The following is a 14397-nucleotide window of genomic DNA, read 5'->3' as shown; positions in this document are numbered from 1 at the left end:
TTTAGAAGCCTGTGTTGTTTTACAAAATGGTCTTTATGGTAGATGGTGAAAATAACTGAAGTCTATTCCTTTAACGAATTCTTAAGTATGAACTCTCACGTGAAGTAGTTATGAAAATTTTATTTTTGTTTAATCTGAATGTGGCCCTTATGTCAGCTTTACAGGTTTGAAGTTCTTTACCCATGCATGAGATATAGCTTAGCAGTAGCAATTTGTGCTATCAGTGTGTTTTGGCAGGGTTTACTGCTAGGATGTGAAGGTAGCAGAGTCTCTTTGTTCACTCAGGGCTTGTCCACACTTAAAACAGTGCAGTGGGGCAGCTAGGGTGGCCAGATGTCGTGATTTTATAGGGACAGTCCCAATATTTTGGCCTTTTTCTTATATAGGCTCCTATTATACCCCACTCCCGTCCCGATTTTTCACACTTGCTGTCTGGTCACCCTAGGTGCAGCTCGCCCCACCCCTCTGTTTAGGTATTCCACCCCCGTGCGATGTAGTAGCTAGGTCAACAGGAGAATCACTGGGGGGGTGGATTTTTGTACTTATACTGACCTAATTTCCTAGTGTAGACCAGGCCTCGGTCTCTGCTGGATTTGCCAACTATTTACTCTTAGGGCACATCTACACTTGCAAAGTTACAGCGCCGCTCAGCGCGTGCCAAAGGAAAACCGCTGTTGTGTGTTCACACTGACAGCTGTCTGCGCAATAGCGTGTTCACGCTTGCGGCGCTATTTCGAGCGATGTACTCTGGGCAGCTATCCCACAGAGTACCTCTTTCTCTTTTGCTGCTAAGACCTGTGGGAAGGCAGAAGGGGAACGGGGCTTCCTGGGTGCTGTCCCAATGCCCCGTGGTGCATTGCTTTGAATCCCAGCAATCCCTGTGCTTCGGTCCGCATTTGGCGCCATCTTTCAGCGGTTTATGTACTGTGTGCCCTGCCCTGCCTCTTTGGGGCTGCAGGGATGGATCCCGAGCTGCTGACCCGTATGCTGCTTGTCACGAATGGCAGTGGAGTTATTCCTTAAATTACGAAGGCAAGAGGAGTGCGACATTGATCTTGCCACGCATACTAGCTAGGACACAAGATTGCTTGTGGCATTCACGGAGGTGCTGAACACTGTGGAATGCCACTTTTGGGCTCAGGAAACAAGCACTGAGTGGCGGGATCACATTGTGATGCCCGTCTGGGATGACGAGCAGTGGCTGCAGAACTTTTGAATGAGGAAAGCCACGTTCGTGGGACTCTGTGAGGAGCTCACCCCCACCCTGTGGATACAAGAATGAGCTGCCCTGTCGCTGGAGAAGCATGTGGCGATTGCACTGTGGAAGTTGGCTACTCCAGCGTGCTACCAATCGGTCGCTAACCAGTTCAGAGTGGGAAAGTCGACTGCTGGAGTCGTGTTGATGGAAGTGTGCAGCGCCATTAATCGCATCCTGCTCCGAAAGACTGTGACTCTGGGCAACATGCATGACATTGTGGATGGCTTTGCACAAATGGGCTTCCCTAACTGTGGAGGAGTGCTCGATGGCATGTATGTTCCAATTCCGGCACCAGACCACCTAGCCACTGAGTACATTAATTGCAAGGGGTATTTCTCAATGGTTCTCCAGGCGCTTGTGGATCACCGTGGGCATTTCACAGACACTAACATAGACTGATCCGGAAAGGTCTTGAACTGGCCTGTTCAAGAAGCTGCAAGCAGGGACTTTCTTCCCTGACCAGAAGATCACCGTAGGGGAAGTCGAAATGCCCATTGTGATCCTGGGAGACCCTGCCTACCCCTTAATGCTGTGGCTCATGAAGCCATACATGGGGCAACTTGACAGCAGCAAGGAGTGGTTCAACAACAGGCTGAGCAGAATGACTGCGGAGTGTGCTTTTGGCCATTTGAAAGCTCACTGGCGATACCTGTATGGGAAGCTGGACATGGCCGATGACAGTATTCCTATGCTTATAGCCGCGTGCTGTATGCTCCATAATATTTGTGAAGGGTCGGGTGAAAGCTTCGCTCAGGGCTGGACTGCAGAGGCTGAGCACCTGGAGGCTAAGTTTGAACCACCAGAGACCAGGGCTATTAGAGGGGCACAGCGCAGGGCCAAAAGGATCAGGATGCTTTGCAGCAGCAATTTGAAGCTAAAAGCCACTAATATCTGCTGTTATGCTCGGGATTGCAGTGCTTGTAATGCTAGGAGGTGATAAGGCCCCTTCTTGCATCACATGCATCTAACATAATTGTATGTTGCTTTGCAGTGCTCTTTTTGCGTTCACTTAATAAAATAAAGATTGCCTTCAAACAAACATAATTCTTTTATTGAAAGACAACCACTAGAGGAGAGAGTAAATTAAAAAAAAAAATCAGCAGGGAGGGGGATGGGGGATGGGAAGGTCTCAAGAGGAGGAGGGGTCCTGGGACGGCTACAGATTTGTGTATGTTGACGGAGCATACCCAACCCTCTCCACTGGAGTACAATGCAGTGGGTGCTGTACTTCAACATTGCCAAACTGCAGAGGGATGGGTGTTGAGCGCAGTGGGTAGTGGGAGTCCACAGGGCTGGACTGTGAGGCGGCAGGAGTGGAATGCTGCGGGTACAGACTGGAGCCAGGAGGTTGATAACAGTGTGTTGGCGCTGTGGCGGAGGGGGGTCACATGGGGAAGAGTTTTTTGCAACAGCGGCTGCAGGGGAGGGTAGGCACGGGGCTGCTCAGTTGGAAGAGCTAGTATTGTCTGGAGCGTGTCTGCTTGGTGCTCTGTAACTGTTAAGAGCTGCTCTGTGGCTTCTTTCTGGTGTGCTGCTTTCTCCTTTCGGTCCCTCTTCTCGCTGTCCCGCCACTCCTTCAGTTCTTTTTTCTCGGCGGCTGAGTGCATCATAATCTCACGCATAAAGTCCTCTTTAGTTCTTCTTGGACACTTTCTAATTCTGCGCAGCCATTCTACCACCGATAACAAAGAGGGAGGCTGGGCTCCCAAGGTCATCTCTGTGAAGTTTAAATGCAACATTTTACAGAAGCAGTATTGTTTGCAACACAGACAACACTGTTTCAGTGCTTTAAAACACAGCCAGTACTCTCACACCTGTCAGTAACTGGCTGGCCCCAGGCAAGCACACATGAGCCACAAGACCCCCAAAATGGTGAGTAGCCGCAGGGTAAATCTCTGTTCCTGGACCCTGCTGTACACTGGGCATGTGGCACTTGGGGACAGCCAGCACTGTAGGGTGGGCCTGATAATCAGTCCTGTTCCCACACTTTCCACAGGAGGTGATCATTATGGAAGATATCTCGCTGCTGAGGGTGAGCAGGGAATCAAGGGAGGGTCTTCTCCAAGCCTGTGGCTTCCACCCTGGCCCCTATGCGGCTTGCCTGTGTGCAGCAATGGTCCCCCGGCGCCTGTGACCACAAAGTGGCGTAGGAAAGTTATTGTTAATGGGGCAAGAAACAAAGTAGCTCTGCCAAGGAACCTGTGGCAGCAGATTGCTCAGTATCTCCACAAAAGTTTCCTGGAGATCTAAGGGAGGGAGATTCCTGTGAAGTGAGGGAATCTATCAACAGCCGGTTCCCGCCGCTCAGACTAGGCATGCAGTAGGAAACAAGCCTGCTTTCTGCAACCCTCCTGCCCCCAACAACTCGCTACCGCAATTCCCAAAATCAGATCCGCTTACCAGGGGCCTCCTCTCCTGTTTGCACTTCGCCAAGATCCGACTGCTGTGACTGACTAGGCTCCTCTGGGGTAGAAAAGAGCTCCGGACTGCATGCATCTTTGGCCTCCGAGTCATCTTCTGCCTCTGAGTCCCGCCCCCCTCTTCCTCCAAGACTGACGCCTCCTGGCTCGGTCCACTCTCAACTGGCACGCAAGCCAACGAAGTATTCACAGGGGCCTTTGCCTTGGAGTTGGGGTCGCCACTGAGTATCGCATCCAGCTCTTTGTAGAACTGGCAGCTCGTGGGCACAGCACCAGAGCAGCAGTTCGCCTCACATGCCTTGTGGTAGGCATTCTGCAGCTCCTTCACTTTGACCCTGCACTGCAGTGTGTCCCGGTCTTGGCCCCTTTCTATCATGCATCTAGAAATCTGACCATAGGTATCATAATTCTGAGGGCTGGAGTGCAGCTGTGACTGCACAGCCTCCTCTCCCCAAATGCTGGTGAGGTCCAGCAGCTTGGCATTGCTCCAAGTCGGGGATCGCCTGGTGTGTGGAGCAGGCATGGCATGGAAAGATGCGCTGAGACCACTGCATGTTAGGATGTAGATATTCAGGCCTGTCTGTAAAGGCCTATACTCGAAGAATTTAGGTGTATTCTTGCCACTTAGCTAGTTATAGAGGTATAAAAGAAAAAATCAAAATCACTGTCTGCTGGTGTAAAGGCCTTCTCTTACTGTGACAGTCTGAGGCCTTGTTCTTAGGCTAAGATGTTTGGCTAAGTAGCAGAGGCAGCCATAAGCTGGGAAGCGAGCAGTCACACCCTTACATTCCAAACAAGTCACATTGAAATAAGGTGCTCTTGGGCTGTTAGGAATACAGTCCTGTCCTGATAATGCCTATCACCTCCAGAGAAAGAGAAGTGCCTAGAAAATGTAAAAGGAAACTTAGTTTGATAACATCCTGTCTGGCAATGCTGGGCATGTGGCACTTGGGAATTTTATCACTTATCAATAGCTGGGCTGTGAAATCCTCATTTCTGAGGTGTTCTATCATTGTAGTCCCCATTTCCCTATTGTTTGTCGTATAATCTCTGTCTGGTTCTGTGATTGTTTCTGTCTGCTGTATAATTAATTTTGCTGGGTGTAAACTAATTAAGGTGGTGGGATATAATTGGTTACATAATCATGTTACAATATGTTAGGATTGGTTAGTTAAATTTCAGGAAAATGATTGGTTAAGGTATAGCGAAGCAGAACTCAAGTTTTACTATATAGTCTACAGTCAATCAAGAAGTAAGGGGGGAAATGGGAACAGGGAGTGGGGGTGGGGAAATTGGAATCATGTTTTGTTAAGGGGGGGAATGGGAACAGGGACACAGGTAAGGCTCTGTGGTGTCAGAGCTGGGAAGGGGGACACTAAGGAAGGAAACTGGAATCATGCTTGCTGGAAGTTCACCCCAATAAACATCGAATTGTTTGCACCTTTGGACGTCAGGTATTGTTGCTCTCTGTTCATGCGAGGAGGACCAGGGAAGTAAGTGGGTGAAGGAATAAGCCCCCTACCACTGCACACATCACTAAGCAAACAGGAAGGAGACTTTCAAATTTGCAAAGGAATGTATCTGGTGGGGCTGACGGTTGGTCACCTAAGGTCAGGGCAGTAGACTTCAAACTGATGACCAGAGAGGTGAGAACAGGCATTGTGGGACACCTCCTGGAGGCCAATCGTAATGCTGTAATCAGCACGGTGTCTACACTGGCACTGCAGTAGCCCCGGCGCAGAAAGCTGTACGACTCTCAGCGGGGTGGTATTTTTAGAGCGCTGTATCTGCGCACTACGTGGCTTCGCAGTGTGAACACCTTGGGCATTACTGCACTGAAAGCTGCTTTATTGCGCAGAAACTTGCCAGTGTAAATGGGGCCTTATTTATTATTTTGGTTGCTGGGAGGTGGCAAGTATGACTGCTATTACTGTAGGACAACATACATAACTTAGTACAAAATCTGTTCTAATTGTGATGAGGCAGATACCTAATCACCTGGAACTATTTGATGATTAAGTGTAAAACAAGATAGTAACATCTTTTCATTATTACTGTGACCTGGATCTGAAACAATGATCAAGAAGATAAAAGCTCCATCTCCTCATCATCAGTTAATTTAAACTACAAATGCCATTTAGATAGATCAGACTGTAATTACTGGAGTAGGAACTTACTTAGGACAGTGTGACTAATACTCCCACTCTTGTTTTAAAAGATTAATTAAATAGTCTCTTGGGCTATTCAGTAATAGGTGTGTCAGTGCATTGGTTTTGACTCTCTTTTATGAAACACCTCTAACACCACAGTGGTTCAGTTCTGACTGAGGAGTATGTCATTGACTGTTAACACCATTTTCTCTAACACCATTAATTACATTGCTATTGATATAATTGGGGATATCTTTGATTGCTGATGGCCCAAGTTTGGCTGATGGAGGTCAAACTTTGAGTTATCTACGGGCATGTCTTCACTAGCAACGTTAAATCACTGCCGTGGCCATGATTTAACATGGCTGTGTGGTCGCTGCACCAGTGCTGGGAGAGAGCTCTCCCACCACTGTAAAAAACCACCCCCATGAGGGGAATAGCTCCCAGCACTGGTGCACTGTCTACACTGGCACTTTACAACGCTGAAACTTACAGTGCTCAGAGATGTGTTTTTTCACACCCCTGAGCAAGGAAGTTGCAGTGCTGTCAAGTGCCAGCGTAGACAAGCCCTACTTCTCTAGTTCCCCTGCCAGGAAATGGTAGAATATGGTAGAAATTTTTTTTCTCTCTCCCCTATTTGCTGCCAGGGTGGGAAATTAGCCTAGCTCTGATTTGCCAAGTCTGTACAGAATCCCAAAGAATTTGACAGGTTTCAGAGTAACAGCCGTGTTAGTCTGTATTCGCAAAAAGAAAAGGAGTACTTGTGGCACTTTAGAGACTAACCAATTTATTAGAGCATAAGCTTTCGTGAGCTACAGCTCACTTCATCGGATGCATCTGATGAAGTGAGCTGTAGCTCACGAAAGCTTATGCTCAAATAAATTGGTTAGTCTCTAAGGTGCCACAAGTACTCCTTTTCTTTTTCCAAAGAATTTGCTTGCTCTTTAGCCCAGCCCTGTTTTATGGAGGTAACCTTTTGTAAAACTGGGATGGATTGTTTGCCCACCTTGAGCTACCTCTGATGAATGACCCCCTTGAAATATTGTATACAGTACTATAGTTTGCTTACTAGGTTCATTTTCCACTGTGCTCCTAAATGCACTATTAAGGACCTGATCTGGAAAAGACTCCAACTTAACTTTCCATATGTAAATAATCCCACTGAAATCAATGCAGACTATTCATGCAGAAAGTTAAGCATGTACGTGAGTCTTTGCAGAGTTATAGTCCAAGTCTACTATTCAGAGTAGACCTGAAAGAAGTGTTAAAATATACCACCAAGCAATTAAAATTTGTAAAGCTGCCAGAGCTATCTGAACTAAAGTGAGCTGTAGCTCACGAAAGCTCATGCTCAAATAAATTGGTTAGTCTCTAAGGTGCCACAAGTACTCCATTTCTTTTTGCGAATACAGACTAACACGGCTGTTACTCTGAAACCTACCTTAGCTGTGTAACTGAACAATTACTAAATTTGTGAACATCTACATTAGTTTAAAGAATGATTTTATTTTACAGTACTTATATTGTAGGTCCATGATCCAGCAGATTTTGTACTTTTAACTAGTGCCTAAGTACTGGTATAGGCTGATACTTGAGAAATTCCATAACAGAAGTGGGAGAGGCTGTTCTTATGTTGTGTGCAATACTGTATTATCTGTTCTGCAAAGCTCTATTTTGAATCATATGAGTAAGTTCTGAATTTTAAACAGGAAATATCTGCTGGGAGTTTTAGACAAAAGAACCTATATTCTGAGGAAACTAGATTAGAAGTTAGGATCTGACAGTTGTAGTCACAGAAAAATATTAACCTATCTCTATATCAGTGAAGAAATATTAGACTTGACTATTTAGTTTTTGACTGAACTACTCCAAGGCACTCTACTCACATAAGAAGTGAGAAATCAAGTTACATCAGGGAAATAAAACAGGTGCTGCTCTTGCAACTCTCTATAAAAAATATATATACTTAAGCCTTGATCCTGCAAGTGAAAGCATATGGATGTATCCTTGTCCTGCTCAAAGCCCAATGCAGAAAATGGGGCTCTGTCCATGCATTGTAATTTGTAGGATCAGCCCTGTGTTATGTCCTAGGGCCAAGATTTTCAAAAACAGGAGCCTAAAATTAGGGTCCTAAACCCATATTTTGGCACCTACGTTAGTGACCTGATTTTCAAAAGTGTGGCGTGCCCAGCAACTCCCATTTGAGGGTTTACCTGCAGTGAAATTAGAAGCCACTTTAAGTCCCCCCCCCCCTTTTTTTTTGTTAATTCACTTTGAAGGGGGGTCCTTGTTAAACAACACTTAGTTTTATAGGTCCTAGAAATGTGGTAGGTGCTTAACAGGAATAAATGCTGTTCTCGGAGTGGGTTTTTTTTAGGGATTTTAGAGTATTTGGTACTGGGGTGATTCACTACTGAACCAATACCCCATCCGTGGGGTTAGCTGTGTTAGGGGCACTGTGCCATTGCAGATACTGTTTTTCAGCCAAAGCATAAAATCATTTTGATCATTGATAAATTTGTGGTAACTTTCTAAGAAGCCAACTGTCCTGGCTAAATTCCCATTTGGATAATTACATTCTATCTGCTTAGGTTGTTAAGACACCTATCACTATGCTATCTAAATACCTGTTCTGCCTAGCTACATTCCCCTTGCAGTTTCAATGGCACAGGGTATATTATATTGAAATCCTAGAGAATGAAAGGCACTGTCTACTTCTAGATACTGTTTATTTGTAACCCATTGCTAGTGTTAATATGCACACTTACCCTGTGATAAGACATTTTAGTACCTTAAAAAAGTGTTATCTCCATACAAACAAAAGTTCCATTCAGATATGTCCATCATCTAATAATCAAGTGTACCATTTTTGTTCTCTGTTTTGTCTACTTTGAATATAAGGTCATAGAAGGCACTTCTCTAATCTTCCTTCTCTATAATGCTGATTACATTGTTGGCACTCAGTACATAATATTAATTACCAGGATATGCCTTGCTCAAGTTGCTATATCAACATGCAAATGTGTGTAATAAATAATAATAAAGATGGGTGATGTTTTTCCATCTTGGTATGTTAGAGCAACGGAATCAGCTCCTTCTAACTAATTCAAACAATTAGATTGTCTAATCGCCAAACATTCTATTCACTTCATAATACTGGGCCTCAAAGTTAATAGCATTACTTATGTGCATTGAGTGGACATAGAAACTGATTATTTTCTTCCTCTAAGAGGCCATTACTTTAGGTATGTGTACACAAATGAGGCACGTTGCCAAGGTCCTGTGTGGAAGTCTATTCTTCTACTGGCTATGTTGTGCCTGTTATGAAAGAAAAAAGAGTTTTTAGTATTCATGAGTGTCAGTCTGGTTCTTCTCACCTTTGCTGTGTTTAATTTTAGAAAAGATTAGAAGTTGTTAGTGAAAAGTTGTAAGAAAAGCACCACCAAGAAGTTAATATCTAGTAGGTTCATGCTCTAGGACAGTGGTTTTCAAACTGTAGGTCATGACCCAGTACTGGGTCACGGAATATAAGGCACTGGGTCGCAACAGCTCTGGTCAGCACTGCCAACCAGGCAATTAAAAGTCCTGTCAGCGGGGCTTCCCGACTAAGGCAGGCTAGTCCCTACCTGTTCTGACACCGCGCTGCGCCCCGGAAGCAAGTCTGGCTCCTAGGCGCGGGGGCCATGGGGCTCTGTGCGGTGCCCCCACCCCGAGCACCAGCTCCGCACTCCCATTGGGAACCAGCCAGTGGGAGCTGGGGGGTTGTGCCTGCGGGTGAGAGCTGTGTGGAGCCACTTGCGCGCCTCTGCATAGGAGCTGGAACTGCTGCTGGCCGCTTCTAGGGTGCAGCACGGTCCGCGGTGCCAGGACAGGCAGAAAACCTGCTTTTAGTACCCCTGTTGCACCACTGACTGCGAGCTGCCCAAGGTAAGGCTGTGCCCCAATCCCCTGCCCCAGCCTGGAGCCCCTTCCTGCACCCCAGAGCCTGCACCCCCAGCCCAGAGCCTGAGCCCCCTCCTGCACCCCAAGCCCGTCATCCCCGGCACCTCAACCCCAACCCTGAACCCCTCCCACACCCCAAATCCCTCATCCCCAGCTCTGTTGGGTTGCGGGCATCAACAATTTTCTTCAACTGAATTGCCAGAAAAAAGTTTGAAAACCACTGCTCTTGGACAATAGCAGGTAACCTTGACTAGTATCTTTGGATGATCCATCCCTAGTGATCTGGCTTTTTTGCCTGCTGATGTGACAAAAGGAGGAGAAGGGACAATGTAAATCTGTAAGCATATATAATAAATACTGAGTATCTAAGTCCTGATTAAGGTAAATAGCAGCTTTTTAGATGCATCCAACACACATCTGTACCCCACTGTTCACTCTACCACCATGTTAAAAGTACATTAAGGGCCCAGTCCAAAGCCTACTGAAATAAATGGGAAACTCCCACTGACTTCAGTGGGCTTTGCATCTTGCCCCAAAAAGGCCGTTGCACTTTCCGACAAAGGCCATCCAGCCAAACAAAACCAGTTGGCTTGTCAATGGATGGAAGTGTTACTGATGGTGGTGGTGTCCTTGATAAATCCTATGAGGTTTGGAGGATTGTGGCAATGGCCAATAAAGGATACTCCATAGACAACAAGTGTAGTTTTAGTTCACTTTGAGTATGGCTACACTGGAAACTTCAAAGTGCTGTTGCGGGAACGCTCCCCCGGCACTGCTTTGAAGTGCGACTGTGGTCACATGCGAGCGCTGGGAGACAGCTCTCCCAACGCTCCTGGTAATCCACCTCCATGAGGGGATTAGCTCCCAGCGCTTGGAGCCTGTCTACACTAGCACTTTAAAGCATTCAGACTTGCTGCGCTCAGCAGGGTGATTTTTCACACCCCTGAGCCAGCAAGTTAGAGCACTATAAAATGTAAGTGTAGACAAGCCCTTTGTGTTCCCCGGATATAGTTCTGAATTCCCACCCAGATGACATCAGAGCCAAGCTCCTTCCCAGTTGCTGTCTCCAAAAGAGGCAAAAACTGGGAATTCCAAATATGATTTTTAAAGAGGCCTTTTAAAAAAAGACTTAAAACAATTGGGTTTTACAGTAAAAGAGCTAACAAAGTCTGAAAAATTGTGGCGGAGAACCACCCTTTAAAAGAGCCTAATAGACACAGTAAAGATTCCATATTCAAGATTGTAAATAGAAAGCTATTTAAAATGTAACTTTGACCCCGGCCCCCTGGCAATTCCTCAGTATTGAAATAGTCCCTGTTAGACTTTGGAATTAACTTTTTTTTGTTTTGTTTTTGTTAAGAGTGAAAAGAGGTGGAGGAGGAAGAATTCAGACTTTTTATGTGACTACTGTTTGAGGAAAGTTTCCGGTAACAAGCTTTTAACAAGGGAACAGTGTGTCAGTGTGCATTGTATATTGTAATAGACAAAACTATGTTTTTTAATGAAAATTTTAAATGAAGTCTGAAAAAACAAAACATAGAATTACCCGAAACAACAGACTATAATTTACGTGCATTTTTTTATTTTACCAGAGTCCTTGTTTAGAACCTTCTCTGGATGTATGTGCAGTTGATCTATCATTTTGTAATACAACAGAACATTAAACCATATGTAATTACTGAGATCATGTCTACACTATGGGTGCTACACTATGGGTGCTATGCTCTTGTAGTATAGACACTCTGCTCCCTGCATCCATAGAAGGGGTTTTTGGTCAGTCAGTAATCCATCTCCCCAGCAACTGCAGCTAAGACCTAGCCGTGTCTACGCATAGTGGGTTAGGTTGGCTTAACTATGGTGCTCACACCCCTGACCAATGTCGGTAGGTTGACCAGGATCTACACAGTGCAACTTTATAGAAATAAAAGAAGACAAGGTCCCTGTCCTGATGAGCTTAATTTACATACAGATAATACAAGGTTAACTTTATCCAAATGAAATGGGACTACACAAGCCCTCTCCACTACTTGTCTTAATGCATGCAATAAGGGACAAACCCTGGAACTACAAGGAGACCAGGATTTCACTCTCAGCTTTTCAGTGGGGTTAAGGTAACAGGCAAGAATTTCACCCACAATACTGAAGATAATATCAACATTATGGGTGGAGAGGAAGTTTAGTGGGCTAACAAAACAATGGACAGTATTTAGGGGAGTATTAGGGTTAAGTTATGGGTACTTTTGGTTGTCACAATTGTTTCATGTATCCTCTCTCAATGCATCAATATTTATAATGCACCTATCATTACTAGCTGGAGGCTGATGGTTTTACAGGGCTGGAGATTGGCATCACTATTCTGTGCTTGTGTACTTAGTAACTTTTTTAATGTTTCCTCTCAAATAATGATAGTAAATTTATCAATTATTTTGCCAGTTAATCTTTTCAGGCTCAGGATACCAACCAATTTTCTGTATGTATAATCTAATAAACCTTAGGTTGAGAATGCATAAATCCTAGACCAGATATGTAATGTCTTTCCAAAACCCCTGCAATATATAAGCTGCCCAGGAGGGAAGAGGGGAAAGAGAGAAACAACCCTCCTGTTTAGATCCCTGAGTACAGTTAGAATGTTTAAAATACAGAAAACAAATAATCAGGCCAGTGATTAATTTTTTTTTCAATACTTTTAGTATTACTCTGTCAAGACTTTTGGAATTTGCAAATAATTTCCCCACTGGTACTAATAATGCAATCACAAGTTTAACCCACCGCTTTATGGCATTAGTAAGAAGATATCCTTAGGCCTTTAGTACCAGCTGGAGGTCAGCTGTATCATGTCCAGGGAGTTAGATTAACTTGCTCCTTATTGACAGGTTTCAGAGTAACAGCCGTGTTAGTCTGTATTCGCAAAAAGAAAAGGAGTACTTGTGGCACCTTCGAGACTAACCAATTTATTTGAGCATAAGCTTTCGTGAGCTACAGCTCACTTCATCGGATGCATACTGTGGAAAGTGTAGAAGATCTTTTTATACACACAAAGCATGAAAAAATACCTCCCCCCACCCCACTCTCCTGCTGGTAATAGCTTATTATTAGTGATCATTTTAGATAAGCTATTACCAGCAGGAGAGTGGGGTGGGGGGAGGTATTTTTTCATGCTTTGTGTGTTTAAAAAGATCTTCTACACTTTCCACAGTATGCATCCGATGAAGTGAGCTGTAGCTCACGAAAGCTTATGCTCAAATAAATTGGTTAGTCTCGAAGGTGCCACAAGTACTCCTTTTCTTTTTACTCCTTATTGTTATTATCTCTGATAAATGAAACTAGCGCTCACTTTTTAAATTTAGATTAGACAAAGTAGAAGGGAAAGGGTAAAGAGGCTAGTGCCTATCCACTAAAAAGTGTCTTAATTGCTACCAAAGAGGTGGAATCACACTAGTTAATGTATAAAAATAATTCCAGCTCTCATACTAGTGCTTCCAATATAATTACATCAAGGATAAATAGTCCAATCTCCAATACCAGATGTTTCTACTGTTGTTAAAACTAATCCCATTCATGCTTTACAAAAGCTTTTGTTATAGTAGCAAGGGGCCTTTCTTATTTAGCTGCCTCTGGGATCAGCTAGCTTTAGGAATATCAATGTGAGAGTTAAATGTCCATCTCCACAGGTGATTGACACACCAATACAGCTCTTGGGACTCAGATCATCTAATTTATCAGGGCTGCAGGAGGTAGGTACAGCACCCAAGGAAGTTGAAGCACTGTCTCCATTCAATTTTATTTTGCTCCTGACTAAAATGCATTCTATTTTGAGCTTTGCTTATAGGGGAAAGTTATGTATATGGACACTCTCAAGTTATGTTTACACTATGGGTGCTAAGGTGCCATAATTATGCTGTTTAAGCACCATAGTGTAGACTCAGAAACCCAGCAGACTGGGTTTTTCTGTTGCTCTAGGAACTTCACCTTCCCAAACAACAGGAACTGGGTCAAGAACAGCATTCTTCCCCCAACCTACCTGCCTCTATACTGGGGGTGAGGTGGGCATAGTTATGATATAGTGCTCAGGAGAGTGGACCTTTTACACCTCTGACTACCATAGATAGCTAGGTCAACCTAAGTTTTAAGAGGAGACCAGGCCGTATGCAGCTATTTTTTGGGTTTAGTTTATGGTACTTAGGAAGGGGTTTAAGTTAAGCTGAAAAAGGTACTCCTACACTAGTGTGTCCAGACAGAGGATTGTACCAGTCCAACAATTTTAGTTTAAATTCAAACCTTAGTTTATACCACCAAAAAACCAAAAAAAACCGCACATTAATATATTGTAAGGGCTCCGTTCTTTTTATTTCCTTCTAGTGCAAGCAGTTGAGGAAGGGGAAAGGTGTACAGAAACAACGCCACCCCACTCCTAGTACTGCTGATTTAAAGGGTGGCACTGGCAGAGGGAGAATGGTAGGGATTATCACCTTTGCCCTAATGCCTTCCCCTCAATTGGAACCAGTTTATTTCTACCCAACATTGTAAAAGGTCTTTCTTTTTCCCTGGGGCTAACACTCACAGGCCAGGGAGCTGTGCCCATGCGAGTTTTATTGCTACAGCACAACAGGCATTTTACAAACAACGT

Source organism: Natator depressus, chromosome 5 (assembly GCF_965152275.1).
Source record: "Natator depressus isolate rNatDep1 chromosome 5, rNatDep2.hap1, whole genome shotgun sequence".
NCBI classification, from domain to species: domain Eukaryota; kingdom Metazoa; phylum Chordata; order Testudines; family Cheloniidae; genus Natator; species Natator depressus.
The sequence above is the reverse complement of the archived record's forward strand: the minus strand, read 5'-3'. Positions refer to the sequence as shown.